The sequence below is a fragment of the Marmota flaviventris genome, chromosome X, assembly GCF_047511675.1.
Source record: "Marmota flaviventris isolate mMarFla1 chromosome X, mMarFla1.hap1, whole genome shotgun sequence".
Lineage (NCBI taxonomy): Eukaryota > Metazoa > Chordata > Mammalia > Rodentia > Sciuridae > Marmota > Marmota flaviventris.
In genome coordinates this window covers 100,650,342-100,672,468 of record NC_092518.1, presented here as the reverse complement: position 1 = coordinate 100,672,468, position 22,127 = coordinate 100,650,342, and positions in this window count along the sequence as shown.

Genomic DNA, 22,127 nt, shown 5'->3' with positions numbered 1-22,127 from the left:
GAAATAAAATGTTGTGCTCCATTTGTGTAAGAAAATTAATTTAAAAGTAAATTGTATGAGAAAACACACACAAAAAAATACTATGTTAAGAAGCATTAGCTGGGCATGGTGGTATATACCTGTAATCCCCAAGGCTCAGGAGGCTGAGGCAGGAGGATTGTAAGTTCAAAGCCAACCTCAACAACTTTCCAAGGTCCTGAGCAACTCAATGAGTCCTTGTCTCTCATAAAATACAAAAAGGGCCTGGGAATGTGGCTCAGTGGTTAAATGACCCTGGGTACAATTCCTGGTACTAAAAATTTTTTTAAGAAAGAATTATAATAAAGTATTATACTATTGTATTATTAAAGTATAAAACATTATTATAATTTTTTATTCACCTTCATACTTTTTATTGAGCAATATATCCTAACAATTATCTGATAATAAGTTGTACAGGTATTTCCCATCCTTATTTAAACCTTCACAATACTTCACTTTATAGTGTACTGTTGTCTATTTGTAAAAATTGGTTGATTTTCCAGTATTTTTCTATTATGAATAGTGATGTAGTATGTAATATTATATACATATCCTTTTGCTAATATATCTTTTTAATCAATTTCTCCAAGAGAAATTGCTGAGTTAAATGCTAAATATACGTATAGTTTTCCTGAGTATTTTTGCTAAATTACATTTCACCAAGATTATATTACTTTGCATTCCCAGCAGCAGCAATTCAGATGTCTGTTTTTTTCCTGCCCTCACCAACAAAATATGTGTGTTGTTATTAAACTTGGAGGATTATTTTTTTTCAATTCAGTAGGTGAAAATTGCATCTGAATGGAGTTTTAATTTGAATTTTCAGTCTGAAATTTAAAATCCAACTTGATTCTACAAACATTTCATATATACTTCTTTTGTGCCAGGTGTAGTTTTTACATGAAGTTTCAGAGATAACAAGACTGAGTTCCTTCTCTCATGAAATTCATAGTCAAATATGTTGTGCAGAATTGAGTACTATAATGAAAATATGCACAGAATATTATGCAAATGTAAAAGAGGAAAATAAAAAGAGCAAAAAAAAATAAGTTGGGCAAATGACGAGAAATGTTTTGGGAGCCATAAGGTGGTGAGATGCACAAATTTATGTAAATATACGAAGCAGGTTAAGTTAGTAGAGGAACAAACAGAAATACACTAGGGAACCCGAGTTTTATGGCCAACATTTCTCATAATTATTAATCATGAATTTTAATAAGTTATTCATTTTTTCATGAATTGTTTCCATAGATGTAAGATTTCCAAATACATGAAACAGACCAGATGATTTCTAAGGCCCCTTCCATCCTTTCTGCTTTGTGAAATTTTCTATTTCCTCTTTCTGTTTTGGCTACATTCTCCTAACTCACTAAATTCAGGAACATATTAAAATAAATCTTTAATATAATATAGTTAATATTCAGGTAGGAATTTCAGTTGTCAAACAAGGATAATGGAGGTAAAACTTGAATCAGGCGAATAAATATTAAAGATGTGGGAGAAAGATAATTGGTTTAAAAATTGCCCAAATGTACTGGGATATGACAGGAGCTCACGTGGATGTGTATGTAAAATCAATCAAAATTAGAATTAAATCTGAAAGTCTTTTTATTTGGTATTATTGTTTGGTTCTTTAATGTTCCCCCAAAAGATCATGTGTTAGACAATGCAAAAATATTCATAGGAGAAATGATTAGATTATGAGAGCTCTGAGAGCTGTAACCTCATCAATGGATTAATCAATTTGATGGATTTAGTGTTTTGATGAATATCTGAGTGGTAACTATATGCAGATAGGTAGTGGTTAGAGGAAGTACATCACTGGGAATATGCCCTTGGGCTCTATCTTGTCCCTGACTCTATTTTTCATTCTCTGCTTCTTGGCTGCCATATGCTGAGCAGTGTTCCTCTGCCATGCCTTTCCACCATGATGTTCTGTCTCATCTCAAGAGCAATGGATTCATCTGACCATAGACTGAACTTCTGAAACCATGACCCAAAACGAACTTTTCTTCTTCTAAGTTGTTCTTGTCAGGTATTCCACATACAGCAAGTTAAAGATGACTAACAAATTAGGGAAACTGAAAAGTTCTTATGCATTCTTACAGGTCTATTACCCAAGTTGTGAAATATAAGATGAATCTAGTCAAATTTTAATTCTGAAACAAGAAAATGACACTTGTAAAAGGTTTCCCATAATAAGCAGGTCATCATGCATTTGGGGGATGATATAACTCTAAAGACAATGAAGTGTACTAAATGTCCTTCATCTTCAGAAAAAGACATTTGAACTTATCATTTACTGAAACAGCACTGGTACATCAAACAGAACTTTATTCCAGTAATGAAAGGATGTAATTAGTGAGATGGTATTTTCATTTTCCAGCTGGGATAGCTTTCTATAGTCTGGGTAAATGTAAAGCTTCTTTGAAATGTGTTCTTTGAGAATAAAATCCCCCAAAAGCCTTTTAGGGACCCTCATTTATACAGATACCAAATAATCTCTTTAAAATAGATGACCCATTTTTTCCAGACAACATTCATAAGCAAATACATAACACTCAACTAAAATTGAATGAGAAAAGTTTTGTTTGATTCTGCACAGGAGACCGAACAGACATTAGCTTAAATATTCACAAAGAAATGTCAGTTCATAGATCAGGTACACACTGGGAATTATGTGGAAGTAAAATCAGCATACATCATTTATGGGGATGGGGAGTGATATACAATTCTGCCTAGAAAATTCTCAATGATATTTGTTTCATAACAAAATCCATATTATTTTACTAATGGAAAAAAATTAAGAACAATGGTTACCCCAAGCTCTCAGTTTTGTTGTCTTGTAACTTTGGATGAGAATGCAGCTTTTTCTTTGTTAAAAGTCGGCATGCAAATTATTATATGGAATACTTAGCAGATAAAGCTTCTTTATGTTACACAAAGATCTAATTCATATAAAAAAGTAAATAAGCTTTAAATATCCACCATTATATCAGATATAATCTTGGACATTATATATGAGACAAACTGAACAAATGGCATTGAACACAATCCTTTGGGAAAGCACATTGGCAATTCTGCTTCACTGTCACTGCTTCTGTCTGACTTGTTTTACAGAGATGCATCTGTTGACAGCCTTCACCTCTAGGTTCAGGCTGAACATTGTACCTGAGGAGTTGATCAAGTCATGATGAAACTTAAAAGCTTTTGTAGGCGGATGAGGTGAGGAGAACTTAAAGTGATCATGTCTCATGATCTGACATTTAGTGGTTTAGTAAACACTGTTAATGCTTCTATGTTTTTTGCACTTCCTGAGTCTCCATCAGTTTTTTTCAGATCAATTATTTTCAGATCTCCATCGGTAATTTTCAGAACCAGCTATGAAAATGACTTTTTATGAAAACTTAGGCCAGGCTCTTATATATTTTTTTAATTTGCAGGTAAAAATGACTTTTTATAAAATAGCTTTATATGATTCATATAAACATATAATTCACCCATTTAACTTGTGTAATTCAATGGCTTTTTTGTAAATTCACAAAGTTTCAGTTACATAGTTTTGACCTCAATTCCCTCTTCTGTTCATGAAATTAGTAAAACCTGAGCCCTGAGCTTCCTATGTCAAAGGATTTGTTTTCTGTTGTTGTTGTTTGTGTGTGAAAAGAATGAGATGATATAGGTAAAGGAATACTGAAAATATGAGTTGTTATTGTCATTATTAATGAGGATACTAGGTTTGGATAGAGCCTTGAAGAGGAAAGTGACAAAATTGAAGTAAGTTGGTAGTATTCATCGTACTTTACATTTATATACTAATTTTACTTTCAAAGTGCTTTCATATATAAGCTGTCCTTTGAGATATTGTTGGTGATCATCTTATCTTAGTCTTTCTCTGCTGCTATAACAGAAAAATCTGAGACTGGATGATTTATAAAAGAAATGTTTATTTAGATCAAAGTTCAGGAGTCTAGAAGTTCAAGATTGGGTAGCCACATCTAGTGAAGGACTTATACTGTGTCATATATTCAAAACATAACAGTGATGATCTGGAGGGGAGAAATAAGTAAACACTTGAAGTTCCCTTAGGAAAAGAGGGCAGAGTCCATATTACTTTCAAGCTCAAGAGAGATTCTTCTGTAAATGAGTAAGAATACCTGACCAATAATGCTTTTTGGTCCCCACAGTTGTGTGATATAAGATACCTTTAAAAAATAGACTCATGCTTTAGCAATTCTTGTTATAGTTCCTATTCTAGAGGGCCTTACAAAGGAGTTTGTAAATGTCAGTTTAAGTAGTATCATCTGAAGGACTTGCACTCCCAGCCAGCTGAATAATGATGCATGGCAGTCAGATAAATTTTTCATGTTAATCACCAAACTCTGAATAAATGTTGTTAAAGACAAAAGGAATGCTTATAAAGAATTGTATTGAACATTGCTGCCATTAAGGCATGTTATAGTTTGGCCTATGAGGGCTTTATGATAGTTTTTGTCTTATAGTTAACAAGTGTTCAATAAAGAAAATTAAATCTACAAATAGAGTATGGCCAGCAACTTTTTAATATGACTTAAACTGACTTTGTTCTTGCATTACATTCCTGTTGAAGCTATAAAATCTTCCACAAACTTACTGGCTTCAAAAACATATGCTTAGTATCCTATAGTTACTTAGACTTGAAATTCATCATGGGTTTCACTGGGCTAAAATTAAGGTGTCACTATGACTGTGTTCCCTCCAGAGGCTGTAGAAAAATTTAGAGGCTATCTATACTCCTCATCTCATGCTCCCCTTTTTCCATCTTGAAAGCCAGCAAAATTACATCTTTCTGATCCTTTCTGAAACATTGTTACCTCTCTATACAAACACAGCTGGTAAATATTACCTGCTTTTAAAGACTCATATGATAAGATTGGTTTCACCTGGATAATCTAGTATAATCTTACCATCTGAAGTTCTAACATGTTAATCACATCCCCAAAGTCCCTTTTGTCCTGCAAGGGAACAATTTATATTCAATGCTTTTATTGGTTAAGATGTGTATATCTTTGAGAATTGTCATTCTGCCTACTGGAGCTCTTAAGAATATATTCTAATGTAGAATATTTGCATCACATTGATGTATTCTTCCATACTAGAATGTCTGCCACACCTTTTGGTTAATGATCTGTGGATTATATACATGGACCCTGCCTGTCATGGTTTTCATGCTTCATTTTCATTGATAACAGCTAGTTTTGATTTAGCTCAGTGGAGGGAGGCATAGAAAATATCTATACAGAATGGATATATTCATTCATTCATTCATTTGACAAATATTTATTGACCATCTGCTATGTGCCAGACACTGTGCTTGAAAGTATGTATAATGAAATGAACAATATATAGTCCCTGCCTTCAGTGTTCATACTCTAGTAAAGGAGATGGATAGTAAGCACTCTGATAAGATTATATAGTGGTGTGATTACACATAAAAATATGGTACCTAACACCTCTTAATTCAATTGTTGGTAGTGTAAAACATGAAATAACCAGAAGTAACAGTTTCTGGGAGCAGATTCCTCTACACAAGACATTCCTTTCTCTCTTCAAGTTAAGGGAATTTATAAAATTCCATCTCGGTGTACTTCCAAAGCTACTTTCCTGAGACTACTTTCCTGAGTAGAAACTAATGCTTTTCTAAGATGCCAGAAGTTCTAACATTCCAGTACTGATCATATTGAACTGTAGTAAATAGGAGGGGAAAGAGCAAAGGAATAGACACATCGGTGTATTTATTTATAGATATAGAAAGGGTTTGAATTTTTAAGCCTGAACATTGAGCAAGAGATTCAAATATTAATATTAGCTATTAATATTAAGCCATATACAAAATCTCAAATAGCACAGAATATGAACACAGAAATACCAAACAAGGTCAAGGGAGGAAGACAATACAGATGAGAATGAGAATAGACATTATCCTTTTCACTTCAGAGTCAAACCAAGTAGTTCCACAAATATTCTATCTATGGAAGAATACCTGCTGGCTTTTAACAAAGTTTGCAAAGTGACCAATAATGGGTTTATTTTTATTTTTAGATGTTCAGTGATTTAGAAATTGGGAAATTTTAATATAAATTGAAATTTCTGGATTATTATGAACACTCAGATGATTTGTCATGTATATACTTGCATTCTTATGTGGAAATAATTTGTGTTCAATGTATAGCTGCCCTATTTTAGAGTATGCATATATTCTTCACCAGTTTCTACCTCTATTTTCTTATAATTTTCCCATTTACTTGTGTTAACTCCCTGAGCTTTGTAAGCAACATATACTTTGTAAAACCACATCAATGCTCCAATTTACTGTGTGCATTTATGATACAACACATGCATTTATGCTTATCGAAACTATTTAAAATTCAGCACATAGTTTATCCTATAATGTAGATTCAGTTATAGCTTTTTAATGTCTTGATTTTAGTACCTATGCAAATGCTTTTATGGAAAAACACCATTAATTCAGTGAGTAATCTAGCCTATTTGGTTGATGCTTTTCTGTTGACCATCTGGGGCAGATCTGGTAGTAGATGGCATCTCTTAGAAAGTAAAGTGAACCAGGCCAATTCCTATCTTGGTGGTTTACTTTTACAAAAATTACTTGTTTCCCATAAACTCACTATTACATATTCCTTGCTACCAAAGGAAAACAATGACAGGCAATGGACAATTAGGCTTTTTTCAACTGGTACAATCAATTTTAAAAGATTATTGTTACCTCATTGTAAAATAAAAGGCAGACACAGGAAGCTAAATTAATGTATAGTTTAATGAATTATGATAATGTTTACCACCTCCCATATCATCACAAAAGCATAACTCTGAAGGCTACTCATAATATAGAGATTTCTTGAAATTTAAGCTACAATGCCTTTTTATATCTCAATATCATACAGAATGGTTAGAGATCAAAGAAAAAGATGAAGAAGAAATACTATAAATAGAAGGAAAAATTCAAAATTATTTAAAGATGAAGTTTTAATTGTTCTTAATTACAATTGTGTTTAAATCATTATTAAATTATTTGGTATAATAATGATGCAGATCTTTTCCTAAAGAAATAAATACTGAAGTATTTATAAATTACAAAAGAGACTGTTATATGTAATTTATATGGTTAGATTTAGATTTATGTACCGGCAGCTGTTTACCTGGTATGATTAATGAAACACTAGAAATGAAAACCTCTTTATCATTGTAATGTGTTTTCCCCCACCTTTCCGAGGCCTAAGCTTTCTTTAACAAGAACAGTGTACTTAACTGAACCCTTAAATATGAGAGTCATCAATAAGAGGATAAATAATTTGAAGATTTTCAGAAGAAGGGAATACATTTAAATTCAAAAGAATGACTGAAAACAGATATGAAATTTATTAAAATAATGATTGGTAACAGATAAGATAACCGTTATTATAAACTAAAAACAAGGGAATGCATTTTTTTGTTGGAACTGCAATAAAATACTGCCATGCATATAGGTGTTATTTTGTTGTTATTCTATTAAATGTTTTGTTAAAGCAAAAGGTGTGCCCTTATACTTTATTTTCTTCTATTTTAATTTGTTCTTATTAGCTATACATGACAGTAGAATGTATTTTGACATATTATACTTAAAGGAATATAACTTCCCATTCTTCCAGTTGTACATGATATGGAATTACATTGGTCGTGTAATCATATATGGATACAGGATAGTAATGTCCAATTATTTCTACTATCTTTCCTATTCCCATTTCTCTTCCCTTCCCTTCATTCCCCTTTGTCTAATCCAAAGTACTTCTATTCTTCCTTAACCGCCCCCCCCCCCCGCCCCGCCGGCCCAGTTTATTGTGAGTTAGCATCTGCATATCAGAAAAAAAATTGGCCTTTGGTTTTGGGAGATTGGCTTATTTCACTTAGCATACTAGTCTCCAGTTTCATATATTTACTGGCAAACGCCATGATTTCATTCTTCCTCATGGTGCAGTAATATTCCATTGTGGATATATACCATATTTTCTTGATCAATTCATCTGATGAAGGGCACCTAGGCTGGTTCCATAGTTTAGATATTGTGACTTGAGCTTCTATAAACATTGATGAGGCTATGTCACTGTAATATATTTTTAAGTCCTTTGGGTATAAACTTAGGAGTGGAATAACTTGGTCAAATGGTAGTTCCATTTCAAGTTTTCTGATGAATATCCATAGTACTTTCTAGAGTGGTTGCTCAAAGTTGCAGTTCCACAAGCAATGTATGAGTGTACCATTTTCCTCACATCCTAGCCACACTTATTTTTCCTTGTATTCTTAATAATTGCCAATCTGACTGGAATGAGATAAAATCTTAGTGTAGTTTGAGTTTGCATTTCCTTAACTAGTAGAGATGTTGAACATTTTTTCATATATTTGTTGTCCGATCATTATACAATTGTCTCATGCTTAGAAAAAGGTTCCAAGACCATACATTTGAGATACAATAGCCTGTTCAACAAATGGTGCTGGGAAAACTGGAAATCCATATGAAACAAAATGAAATTCAACCCTTGTATCTCACCCTTCACAAAATTCAACTCAAAGTGCATCAAGCACTTAGGCACTAGAAAAGAGACTCTGTGCCTAATAGAAAAAAAATGGGCCCAAATCTCCATCAAGATTGCTTAGGAACTGACTTCCATAACCAGACTTCTAAAGCACAAGAAGTAAAATCAAGAATTAACAAATGGAAGAGGGGAGGGGAGGGGAGGGGAGGGGGGATAGTAGAGGATAGGAAAGGCAGCAGAATACAACAGACACTAGTATGGCAATATGTAAATCAGTGTATGTGTAACTGATGTGATTCTGTAATCTGTATACGGGGTAAAAATGGGAGTTCATAACCCACTTGAATCAAAATGTGAAATATGATATATCAAGAAACTATGTAATGTTTTGAACAACCAACAATAAAAATTATTTAAAAAAAGAATTAACAAATGGAATGGAATCAAACTGAAAATCTTCTTGATAGCAAAGGAAAGAATAGAGAACATGAAGAGAGAGCCCATAGAATGGGAGAAAATCTTTGCCATCTGCACCTCAGATAGAGCATTAATCTCCAGGATATATAAAGAACTCAAAAAAACTTAACACCAAAGAAACCCCCAAATAATCCAATTAACAAATGGACAACGAAATTAAACAGGTACTTTACAGAAGAAGAAATATGATCAGTCAACAGTTATTTTCTTCTATTTTACAAGGTTAAACTTAGGGTTAAACTTGCTATTTTCTAACTTCTATCAAAGGAACAGGAAAAGGGAAGAACAGTGAAATGATTCTGACCAGACTTTCATATGAGCATGCATAGATGTGGCCACAATAGACCCTGACATTGGGTTTATCTTTAGGATACTAATTTAGAAAAAAAAAAAGAAACTAACTGTAAATGGATTGAAGTAGGATCTGTGGAGTGGAGGGAGGGTGCTGGGAGGGAAGTGCTTGGGACTGAATTAAAGCAGAATGGGCTTCATGCTTTTGTGATTATATCAGGGTGCATCCTGGTATATCATAACTAAAAAAATAAATTTAAAAAATATTTCAAAACAGAAGAACCAATAGCATATGTGAATACTTCTTTGAAAAATCAAACAAGGTAAGTTTTGGGTCCAGAGTAGAATTTGGTTTATAGGACCAATGAGATCAGAATTTATAAGAATAGTTTCTTATCAGATTTCTGAAAAGCTATTATTTCCTTTATCTATTAGTGTAGTGATCACCTGACTGATTTTTTTCTCTACTAACCAATGTTAGTTGTCTATTCTTATAAATTAAATTAAGAGTGGTTATATGTTTTGTAAAATGTCCTGGGACCCACCAACCCCAGAAATTGCTGCCTTTGGTGTAGTGCTTAAGATCTCTGGTTTGGTGTGGTGGTGCATGCCTGTAATCCCAGTGGCTCAGGAGGCTGAGGCAGGAGAATCACTAGTTCAAAGGCAGCCTCAGTAATTTAGTGAGGCTCTAAACAACTCATTGAGACCCTGTTTCTAAATAAAATACAAAATAGGGCTAGGGATGTGGCTCTGTGGTCCAGTGCCCCTGAGTTCAATCACGGGTAGAGCGGGAGAGAGAGAGAGAGAGAGAGAGAGAGAGGGAGAGAGAGGGAGGGAGAGAGAGGGAGAGAGAGAGAGAGGGAGAGAGAGGGAGAGAGAGAGAGAGATATATATCTGGGTGTTAGTTTAAGAACTTTTCTTTCTGAGAGAAAAACATATCATATCATTAAGTCATTATTTTATTTAAAATGATATGTCCAAATCTAGCTTGTTAGTCTCTTCATATACCCACAATTGATTTCTGGGATATTATTCCTGATTTGAAAATGACTATTTTTCTACTCAACCATATTCTTCATAGGGTTTCTAATGAAAGATTTGCTTTCTATTGAATTTTCTTAGGAGAATGAATAAAAAAGTTTGATGAAGTGTATCATATTTTCTCCTCCCCTGAAGTTTCCCTGATCTTTACCTAACGTGAGCCTCCTGCTTCATATTCTCTCAGTTGCAGATGCATGTATCCTGTCTGGGTTTATTACAGCCATCCTTATGGTAAAACATAAATAATTTTAAAGGATCTAAGGGTATTTCCATATTTTAAGAGAGAATCATGTATTTTTCAAATTTATTAATTGCCCAGTCATTGTTTCCCTAAGTGTACTCTGTTTAAACAAAGTACGAGAAGATGTTTAAAGGGGTCTAGAGTTTAATTTATTGATCAAATATATTTAATAAAATCAAATTTAGTAGAATGCTGCAAAATTACTCAAGCTCTTATTATGCATCCTATATCTTCGAGGAAAAAAAGTGGTACCATACATATCTGAGGAGTAAATTTGGAAAATAACCATCCATGACAAATCAACATGTTGTGGTATCTCTTATCATTTGCCTTTTGTTAGTTTTTTTTTTGTAATTGGTTGTTCAAAACATTACAAAGCTCATGACATATCATCTCCCATACATTTGATTCAAGTGGGTTATGAACTCCCATTTTTTACCCCAAATACAAGTTGCAGAATCACATCAGTTACACATCCACATTTTTACATAATACCATATTAATGACTGTTGTATTCTGCTACCTTTCCTATCCCCTACTATCCCCCCTCCCCTTCCCTCTCATCTTCCCTCTCTACCCCATCTGTTGTTGTTTAATTCTCTCCCTTGTTTTTTTTCCCCTTTCCCCTCACAAACTCTTATATGTAATTTTGTGTAACAATGAGGGTCTCCTTCCATTTCCATACAGTTTCCCTTCTCTCTCCCTTTCTCTCCCCCCACTCGACTCTGTTTAATGTTAATCTTTTCCTCATGCTCTTCTTCCCTGTTCTGATCTTAGTTGCTCTCTTTATATCAAAGAACACATTTGGCATTTGTTTTTTAAGGATTGACTAGCTTCACTTAGCATAATCTGCTCTAATGCCATCCATTTCCCTGCAAAATCCATGATTTTGTCGTTTTTTAGTGCTGCGTAATACTCCATTGTGTATAAATGCCACAGTTTTTTAATCCATTCATCTATTGAAGGGCATCTAGGTTGATTCCAAAGAATAGCTATTGTGAATTGTGCTGCTATGATCATTGATGTGGCAGTATCCCTATAGTATGCTCTTTTAAGGTCCTCGGGGAATAGACCGAGAAGGGTGATATCTGGGTCAAATGGTGGTTCCATTCCCAGCTTTCCTAGGAATCTCCATACTGCTTTCCAAATTGGCCGCACCAATTTGCAGTCCCACCAGCAATGTACAATTGTACCCTTTTCCCCACATCCTCACCAGCACTTGTTGTTGTTTGACTTCATAATGGCTGCCAATCTAACTGGAGTGAGATGGTATCTTAGGGTGGTTTTGATTTGCATTTCTCTGACTGCTAGAGATGGTGAGCATTTTTTCATGTACTTATTGATTGATTGTGTGTCCTCCTCTGAGAAGTGTCTGTTCAGGTCCTTGGCCCATTTGTTGATAGGGTTGTTTGTTATCTTATTGTTTAATTTTTTGAGTTCTTTGTATATTCTGGATATTAGGGCTCTATCTGAAGTGTGAGGAGTAAAAATTTGTTCCCAGGATGTAGGTTCCCTATTTACCTCTCTTATTGTTTCTCTTGCTGAGAAAAAACTTTTTAGTTTAAGTAAGTCCCATTTGTTTATTCTTGTATTTAACTCTTGGGCTATGGGCGTCCTATTAAGGAATTTGGAGCCCGACCCCACAATATGTAGATCGGAGCCAACTTTTTCTTCTATCAGGTGCAGAGTCTCTGATTTGATATCTAGCTCCTTGATCCATTTTGAATTAACTTTTGTGCATGGCGAGAGAAAGGGGTTCAGCTTCATTTTGTTGTATATGGATTTCCAGTTTTCCCAGCACCATTTGTTGAAGATGCTATCCTTTCTCCATTGCATGCTTTTAGCGCCTATATCAAATATAAGAAAGTTGTAATTTTTGTGGATTGGTCTCTGAGTCCTCTATTCTGTACCATTGGTTCACCTGCCTGTTTTGGTACCAGTACCATGCTGTTTTTGTTACTATTGCTCTGTAGTACAGTTTGAAATCTGGTATCGCTATACCTCCCGATTCATACTTCCTGCTTAGAATTGCTTTTGCTATTCTGGGTCTTTTGTTTTTCCATATGAATTTCATGATAGCTTTATCTATTTCTACCAGAAATGCCGTTGGGATTTTGATTGGCATTGTGTTGAACCTGTAGAGAACTTTGGGTAATATCGCCATTTTGATGATGTTGGTTCTGCCTATCCATGAACAGGGTACATTTTTCCATCTTCTAAGATCTTCTTCTATCTCTCTCTTTAGGGTTCTGTAGTTTTCATTGTATAAATCTTTCACCTCTTTTGTTAGGTTGATTCCCAAGTATTTTATTTTTTTTTGAGGATATTGTGAATGGGGTGGTTTTCCTCATTTCCATTTCAGAAGTTTTGTTGCTGATATACAGGAATGCCTTTGATTTATGCATGTTGATTTTATATCCTGCCACTTTGCTGAATTCATTTATTAGTTCTAGTAGTTTCTTTGTAGACCCTTTTGTGTCTTCTAGGTATAGGATCATATCGTTCGCAAATAGTGATATTTTAAGTTCTTCTTTTCCTATTTTTATGCCTTTAATTTCTTTTGTCTGTCTAATTGCTCTGGCTAGTATTTCAAGGACTAAATTAAATAGAAGTGGTGAGAGAGGGCATCCCTGTCTTGTTCCAGATTTTAGCGGGAATGTCTTCAGTTTTTCTCCATTTAGAATGATGCTAGCCTGAGGCATAGCATATATAGCTTTTACAATGTTGAGGTAAGTTCCTGTTATCCCCAGTTTTTCTAGTGTTTTGAACATAAAAGGATGCTGTACTTTGTCGAATGCTTTTTCTGCATCTATCGAGACGATCATATGGTTATTATCTTTAAGTCTATTGATGTGGTGAATAATATTTATTGATTTCCGTATATTGAACCAACCTTGAATCCCAGGGATGAATCCTACTTGATCATGGTGCACAATTTTTTTGATATGCTTTTGTATTCGATTCGCCAGGATTTTATTGAGAATTTTTGCATGTATGTTCATTAGAGATATTGGTCTGTAGTTTTCTTTCTTTGAAGTGTCTTTGTCTGGTTTCGGGATCAGGGTGATGTTGGCCTCATAGAATGAATTTGGAAGAGCTCCTTCTTTTTCTATTTCTTGAAATAGCTTGAAAAGTATTGGTATTAATTCTTCTTTGAAGGTTTTGTAAAACTGCGCTGTATACCCATCCGGTCCAGGGCTTTTCTTGGTTGGTAGTCTTTTGATGGCTTCTTCTATTTCTTCCTTTGTTATTGGTCTGTTTAAATTATGTGTGTCTTCCTGACTCAATCTGGGTAGCTCATATGACTTAAGAAATTTATCGATGTCTTCACTGTCTTCTATTTTATTAGAATATAGGGTTTCAAAATACTTTCTAATTATCTTCTGTATTTCTGTAGTGTCTGTTGTGATATTGCCTTTTTCATCCCGTATGTTAGTGATTTGAGTTTTCTCTCTTCTTCTCTTCGTTAGCATGGCTAAGGGTCTGTCGATCTTATTTATTTTTTCAAAGAACCAACTTTTAGTTTTATCAATTTTTTCAATGTTTTTTTTTGTTTCAATTTCGTTGATTTCCGCTCTGATTTTAATTATTTCTTGTCTTCTGCTATATTTGCTGTTGTTTTGCTCTTCCTTTTCTAGGGTTTTGAGATGTAGTGTGAGTTCGTTTACTTGTTGGTTTTTTCTTTTTTTGAGGAATGAACTCCAGGAAATGAATTTCCCTCTTAAAACTGCTTTCATTGTGTCCCATATATTCCAGTATGTTGTGTCTGAATTGTCGTTTATCTCTAAGAATTTTTTGATTTCCTCCTTTATGTCTTCTGTAACCCATTGATCATTCAGTAACATATTGTTTATTTTCCATGTGATGCAGATTTTTCCTTCCTTCTTTTATCATTGATTTCCAGTTTCATTCCATTATGATCAGATATGGTGCATGGTATTATCTCCACTCCTTTATATTCACTAAGAGTTGCCCTATGGCATAATATATGATCTATCTTTGAGTAAGATCCATGTGCTGCTGAGAAGAACGTGTATCCACTTGATGATGGTTGATATATTCTATATATGTCGGTTAAGTCTAGGTTATTGATTGTGTTATTGAGTTCTATAGTTTCTTTATTCAGCTTTTGTCTGGAGGATCTGTCTAATGGCGAGAGCGGTGTGTTGAAGTCACCCATAATTATTGTGTTGTGGTCAATTTGACTCTTGAACTTGAGGAGAGTTTGTTTTATGAACGTTGCAGCACCATTATTTGGTGCATATAAATTGATAATTGTTATGTCTTGTTGGTGGATAGTTCCTTTTAACAGGATATAGTGTCCTTCTTTATCCCTTTTGATTAACTTAGGTTTGAAGTTGATTTTATTCGATATGAGTATGGCCACTCCTGCTTGCTTCCGAGGGCCATGTGAGTGGTATGATTTTTCCCAACCTTTCACCTTTAGCCTGTGTATGTCTTTTCCTATCATATGAGTCTCCTGAAGGCACCATATTGTTGGATTTGTTTTTTCGATCCAGGTTACTAGCCTGTGTCTCTTGATTGGTGAGTTTAGTCCATTAACATTTAAGGTTACAATTGAAATATGATTTGTACTTCCAGTCATGTTTATTTATTTATTTATTTTAGTTTGGTTAGTTTTTACTTTTTGGTTGTTTTCCTCCCCCTTTACTGAGATACCTCCGCTGTTGGTTTTGGGCACTATTTTTCCATTCCTCTTCTTGTAGAATTTTGCCCAAAATGCTTTGCAGTGCTGGTTTTCTGGCTGTGAATTCTTTTAGCTTTTGTTTATCGTGAAAGATTTTAATTTCATTGTCAAATCTGAAGCTTAATTTTGCTGGATACAGTATTCTTGGTTGGAATCTATTATTTTTCAGCGTTTGAAATACATTGTTCCAGGATCTTCTCGCTTTCAAAGTCTGTGATGAAAAATCAGCCATTAACCTAATTGGTTTACCCCTGAATGTAATCTGCCTCCTTTCCCTCGTAGCTTTTAATATTCTCTCCTTGTTCTGTATGTTGGCTATCTTCATAATTATATGTCTTGGAGTTGGTCTATTACAGTTTTGGATGTTTGGGGTCCTGTAGGCTTCCAGGATTTGGCAATCCATTCCATCTTTCATCTCTGGGAAGTTTTCTAGGATTATTTCATTTAATAGGTTGTCCATTCCTTTGGTTTGAACCTCTGTGCCTTCTTCTATCCCAATGACTCTCAAATTTTGTTTTTTGATGAGATCCCATATCTCTTGGATAGATTGCTCGTGAGATTTAAGCATCTTTTCAGTGTTGACTATATTCTTTTCACGTTGATAAATTTTGTCTTCATTATCTGATGTTCTGACTTCTACTTGATCTAGTCTATTTGTAATATTCTCATTAGCATTTTTAATCTGGTTTATGGTTTCTTGTATTTCTAAAATTACTGTTTGGTTTTTTTTTTAAGATCTCTATCTCCTGGTAAAGCTCGTTCTTTGAAGTTTGAATTTGTTTGTTTAGTTTGTTTTCAAAATATACTTTCAATTCTTGGACTTGCTGTCTCATGTCTTCTCTAAAATTCCGTTCCATCTGAGTTAGGTATGCCTTGATTTCTTTCCCTGTCCATGTTTCTGATGCTTCTAGGTCCTCCTGTAGATTTAAGTTGTCCTGCATTATCTGTAATCCTTTTTTCCCTTGTTTTTTTCATGTTGTTCACATTACTTTCCAGCTCTGTTTGACTGCTTTGTAACTGCTTTCTCCTATATATTTGTTTTGGCTTTGTTTATCTCTGTTGTCTCTCTTTTGTGGTGGGAGATTATGCCTATAGATGTTGGGCTTTTATTGTACTTTAGAGCTGATTCATTCAATTTATAAAGGGCTTCCGGATTTTGTATGCATTTAATGATTTGTTTTTTGTTCTTAGGACTTTAGGTTAGGTGCTATGAAGGTATAAGGGTTAGTATGTCTTGGCTACTTTAGAAGATTGCTCTACTGAAGGGGGATACTAACCATCGATTGGATCAGGGTGTTGGTAGTAGCTAGGTATTTAGGAGCACTATAGACGGCCTCGAAACATTCACCTATTTGCATTTAGACAGTTACACGAAATGGAGGATGTAATGCTTGGGATGAAAGTTGGGGGGAAGGGGAAGGAAGGTGCTCTTGAAAAGAAAGAAGGAGAGGGAGATAGATAGCATAGAGGAGAATGGAAAGAACAATAAAACTTGGAAGGGGCGAGAAAGAGGGAAAAAGGGAGAGAAAAATAAAATAAAATAAGAAATAAAATTAGATCTTAGAGATCCATTTTCTTCTCTTCCTGTAGGCAAAGCTGTGCCCTCCGGGCTGAGTTTTGCCCTCAATGTGTCAACAGCAATCCCTGTAAGGCGGCTCCTGGGAGCCTCTCAATCCTGTTGGTCCAGAGCCATTTCACTTCTATGGCCCCTCCTCACCTTCCTCCTGCGAGCCAGCCAGGTCCTGCTCACCGGAGGCGGTTCCCCTAGGATTTGGTTACACTTTCAGCCCCACCAAGTGCTCTATTTCCCTAACGACTGAGCACTCTCTCTGTCATTCATCTAAGCCCCAGGGCTGAGGAGCTGTGGTCTGGGAGTCAATAGTTTAATTTTTCCGGACCCCTTTGGTGGGCACACCTTCGGAATCTGGCGGCTAAGACCATTGGTGTCGCCGCTGGTGGTAATGGGAGTTGGGGGTCGAGGATCCCCTCTGCCTCCCTCAGCCCCTACAATCATGACCACTCCGCTGGCAGTAGGAGGAGTTGGGGGTCTGGAGTGTCCTCTGTTTCCCTCCGCCCCTACTGTCACGCCCTCTCAGTTGGCGGTTGGGGGAGTTGGGGGTGGGGAGTCTTCTCTGCTTCTCTCCACCCCTACAGTCACACCCACGTCACTGGCAGTAGGGGAGTTGGGGGTCGAGAGTCCTTTGGCCCTTACGGTCACGGAGAGATTTTGAAGTTTCCCGGTTGTTTGTGTCTGATGTGGGTGGGAGTCACACACCTGCTAAAGTAGATTCCGCTGGGAAGGAATCTCTTTGGCCGAACTTTGGTGACTTCCCCTCTCTGCTATGGCGGGCCCCTGGCTCCTTGCCGGAGTGTCCGAAGGGAGGGGTGGAACTGGCTTGTCTCTGGTCTGACACAATCTCTGGTTTTAGTTCCCAGTTCGCTATTTCATAAAGGCTTGGTTAGATTCCCTTCACGTCATCTGGGGGGGGAGCCGTTTGCCGGGCTGGCGGGGGGCAGTTCGCCGTGCGGGCGGGGCCGTTAGCAGAGCCGGGAGGGCGCGGGCCGTCTGCCGGTCCAGGCAGGGACCCTTCTCGCTGCGCTGGGCCGCCGGGGGCCGCCTGCAGAGCCGGGAGGGCGGGGGGTCATTTGCCGGGTGGGCGGGGGGTCGTTTGCCGGGTGGGCGGGGCCATTCACAGAGCCGGGCATGCAGGGGGCCCATTAGCAGAGCTGGGAGGGCGCGGGCCGTCTGCCGGGCCGGGTGGGGACCCTTCTCGCCGCGCCACGCCGGGCCGCCGGGGGCCGCTTGCAGAGCCTGGCGGGCGGTGGCTGCGGGATTGGATCTCTGTGCCCGCGTGGCCGGCCAAGATTCACTTGTCTGGGACAAACTGTCACCTCTAATAAACTTACTAATTCCCGGCAGGTCTCCTTTCAGCGGAATTTTGCTAGAAGTTCCTCAGTAGGTAGAATGTAGCTGTTTTAATGGGTCTTTCTGATCCCGTTAATGTGGAGATACTGAAAGTGCTGCTTCCTCGCCGGCCGCCATGTTGGATCTCTTTTGTTAGTCTTTATAGTAATTCTTCCCTAGGATTCTGTTCCATCACACTATTCATAGTGGAAGCATTTCCTTTTGTAAGGAGTTGTAGAATTTTTTAAAAGTCCCCAATATTATATTTTAAATATTCTTTTTAGTTGTAGATGGGCAAGATATCTTTTATTTATTTTATTTTTATGTGGGGCTGAGGATGGAACCCAGTGCTTCACATGTGCTAGGCAAGCAGTTTACCACTGAACTACAACCCCAGCCCCCAAATGTTACTTTTTAGGAGGACAGTTGTGATTAAAAATCAGAAGCTTCAGATTCATTTTAATTATCATATTTCAAAGGTAAAATGTTTTTCATTAAACTCTAATTTGATTTTTGTCTCCATTTTAACATACATATATCTATGTTCACAGATTGAGGACATAAACTCCTTGGAAAGCACAACAATTTGTTTTTAAACAGTTAATGTAAGGCACAAAATCATTCCTTGCAATCCATTCATTTTTTAAAACTAAGATACAATTTTATATCCAATAATATTTATCATTTTAAAGTATATAACTGTGTGGGTTTTGGTACATTCAGAGTTGTATAATCATCTCTGCTAATCTCAGAATATTTGATCACTCCAAGAAGATAAATTGTACCCATTAGCAATAATTTCTCATTTCCTTTCCCCCACCCACATCCCTGAAACCACTAATATACTTTCTGACTGTAAATTTCCCTATTCTGGAAATTTCATATAGATGGAATCATGCAATATGTGTCCTTATGTATCTGTTTTCTTTTGCTCAGCATAATGTTTTTTGCAAGACTCATCTATATTGAAGCATGTCTCAGTATTTCATTCCTTTGAGTGAAAATACTCTATTGCGTTGATTCATCATAATTTGTTTTCTCATGATACGATGACTATTTGTGTCATTGGCACCTTTTTTGGCTATTACAAACAGTGCTGCTATGAAGAATTTTGTATGGATTGTTTTGCTAGATATTATGGTAACCTCATACCTAACCCTTTGAGAAACTGCCAAACTGTTTTCAGAAGTGCCTATGCCATTTTACATGCCCACTAGTAGTATATATGGGATCCAGTTTCTTCACATTCTTATTTTTTTAAATATTTATTTTTTTTAGTTGGACACAATATCTTTATTCTATTTATTTATTTTTATGTGGTGCTGAGGATTGAACCCAGGGCCTCACACATGCTAGGTAAGCACTCTACCACTGAGTCACAACCCCAGCTTCCAGTTTCTCCACATTCTTACCAACACTTCTCAAGCTAGTATATGGCAACAGGTATCTTATTATGGTTGATTTGTGAATTATCTATTGATTTGCAACAATTGTACAATGTGATATTTCTATTCATGTATATATGTGTAAAGATAAAATAAGGGTAAGCATACAGATCTCAAACATTTGTTATTGTCATTGTAGTTTCACTTACATATTCCTACTGACTAATGCTATTGAACATTTTAAAAATATTTATGGGTGCCTATTAGTCATACAGAATAGTGGATTTTGTGGTAGTATATTTATACATTTATATAATGAAATTTGTTCAATTTCACTCTACAATATACCTTTTCCTTCCTCCTACCTCCACCTGATTCTTTTTCTTTACAATGAGAGTCTCCTTTCTGCTTTCATGGCAACCTTTTTTTCCCCTCTAGCTCCTAAGTATGAGAGAAATCACAGAGAATACTTGTCTTTCTGAGTATGGCTTATTTTACTTAACATTATGTTTCAAATTCTATCTACTTCCCTACAAATGCCATAATTTCATTCTTCTTTATTGCTAGATAAAACTCAATTATATACCATATTTTGTTTATCTACTAATATGTTAATGAAAACCTAGACTGTTTGAATAACTTGGATTGCATTCTGATAAACATGTGTATGTATGCATCTCTAAAGTATGTTGACTTTAATTATTTTGGATAATTATGAAAAGATGGTATAGCTGGATCATATGGTACTTATATTTTTTTATTTTTTAAGGAACCTCCATATTCATTTCCATAGTGGCTAGATAAATTTACATTTCTATCAACAGTGTATAAGAGTCTCTTTCTCCTGCATCTTCTTTATCATGTATAGTTACTTGTGTTATTGATTATTTTCATTCTCATTGGAGGTAAACAGAATCTGAATGTACTTTGGAGTTGCTTTTTTCTAATGACGGGTATGATCCAATTGCAGTGGTATCAACCTAAGACAGGAGGCTGATGCCTAGAGGTCAGTTTTTCCCATGATGGGTAAGAACCATATGTTGAATTGGACATTGGACATTTTTCATAGAGTAATTATTATATATGAATATCTACTTTTTCTAGTACTAATTGTTCAAGAAGGCTATCTTTTCTGTAACATATGTTTTTGGGACCACTGTAAAGAATTCAAAGAAGGTAACTGTTTGGGTTTATCTCTGTGTTTTCTATTCTATTCTATCCCATTGTTCTACATGTGTGTTTTTATGCCAAAACCATGCTATATTTTTTTCTATGGTTCTGTAGTATAATAAGTTGGGTAATGTTCTTTTTGCTCAATTGCTTTGGATATTCTGGATCTTTTGTTCTTCTATATTAATTATAGGATTTTTTTCCAATTTTGTGGAGAATGTCATTGGCATTTAATGGGGATTGCATTAAATCTGTAGATTACTTTGGGTGGTAAGATTATGGATATACAAACATGGGAGATCTTTCTACCTTCTATTGTCTTCAATTTGTTTCTTTCAGTGTTTGTAGTTTTCTTTGTAAAGGCCTTTTACTTCCTTTGTTAGGTTCATTCCTAAGCATTTTTGAAGCCACTGTGAATGGATTTAATTTTCTGACTTATTTCTCAGTAGGTTCATTGTTGGTGTATAAATATTGATTTTTGTATGTTGATTTTGTATACTGGTGCTTTAACAAATTTGTTTATCAGAACTAGAAGTCTTCGGATGGGTCCTTTAAGATCTTCAAATTATATAATCATATTTTCTTCAAATAGAGTTGGCTTCTTCCTTCTTTATTTTTATCCCTTTTGTTTATTTCTTCTGCCTAATTGCTCTGGCTAAAATTTCAAGCACTATATTGACGGAAGTGGTAAGAGTTGACATCCTTGTATTGTTCCTGATTTTAGAAGAAATACTTTAATTTTTTCCTCATTCAGTATAATGATGGCTTTGTATTTGTCATATATAACCTTTAATATGTTGAGATAAGTTCTTTCTATTCCTATTTTATCAAGGGTTTTTATCATAAATGGGTATTAAGCTTTGTTGGAGGCTATTTTTTTTTTTTTGGAACCTACTGAGATGATAATGATAATATGATTTTTGTCCTTGGTTTTATTTATGTGGTGTGTTTTATGTTTATTGATTTGCATATGTTGAAACATCCTTGCATCTCTGGGGTCAAACCAACTTGATCCTCGTACATGGTCTTTTAAATATGCTGCTCAATGCAATTTGCAGATAATTATAAGATTTTTTGCATCCATGTTCATCAGAGGTATTGTTCTGAGAGCCATTGCCAAGTAGGAATGACACATGGCAATTTCTTTGTCAGCCTACTCCATGTTGCTTAGAGGAAGGACTCTCCATTGTGGAAATGGGCTTGCCTTTGGACCCAGGTCATTTGCAGTGACATTGCATGTATGCTTGAGTAAGGTGACCTTGCTCAAGGACCAGGATCCAGGTTTAGGGTGTACCCTGCTGGGAATAGGGCATATCCTGCT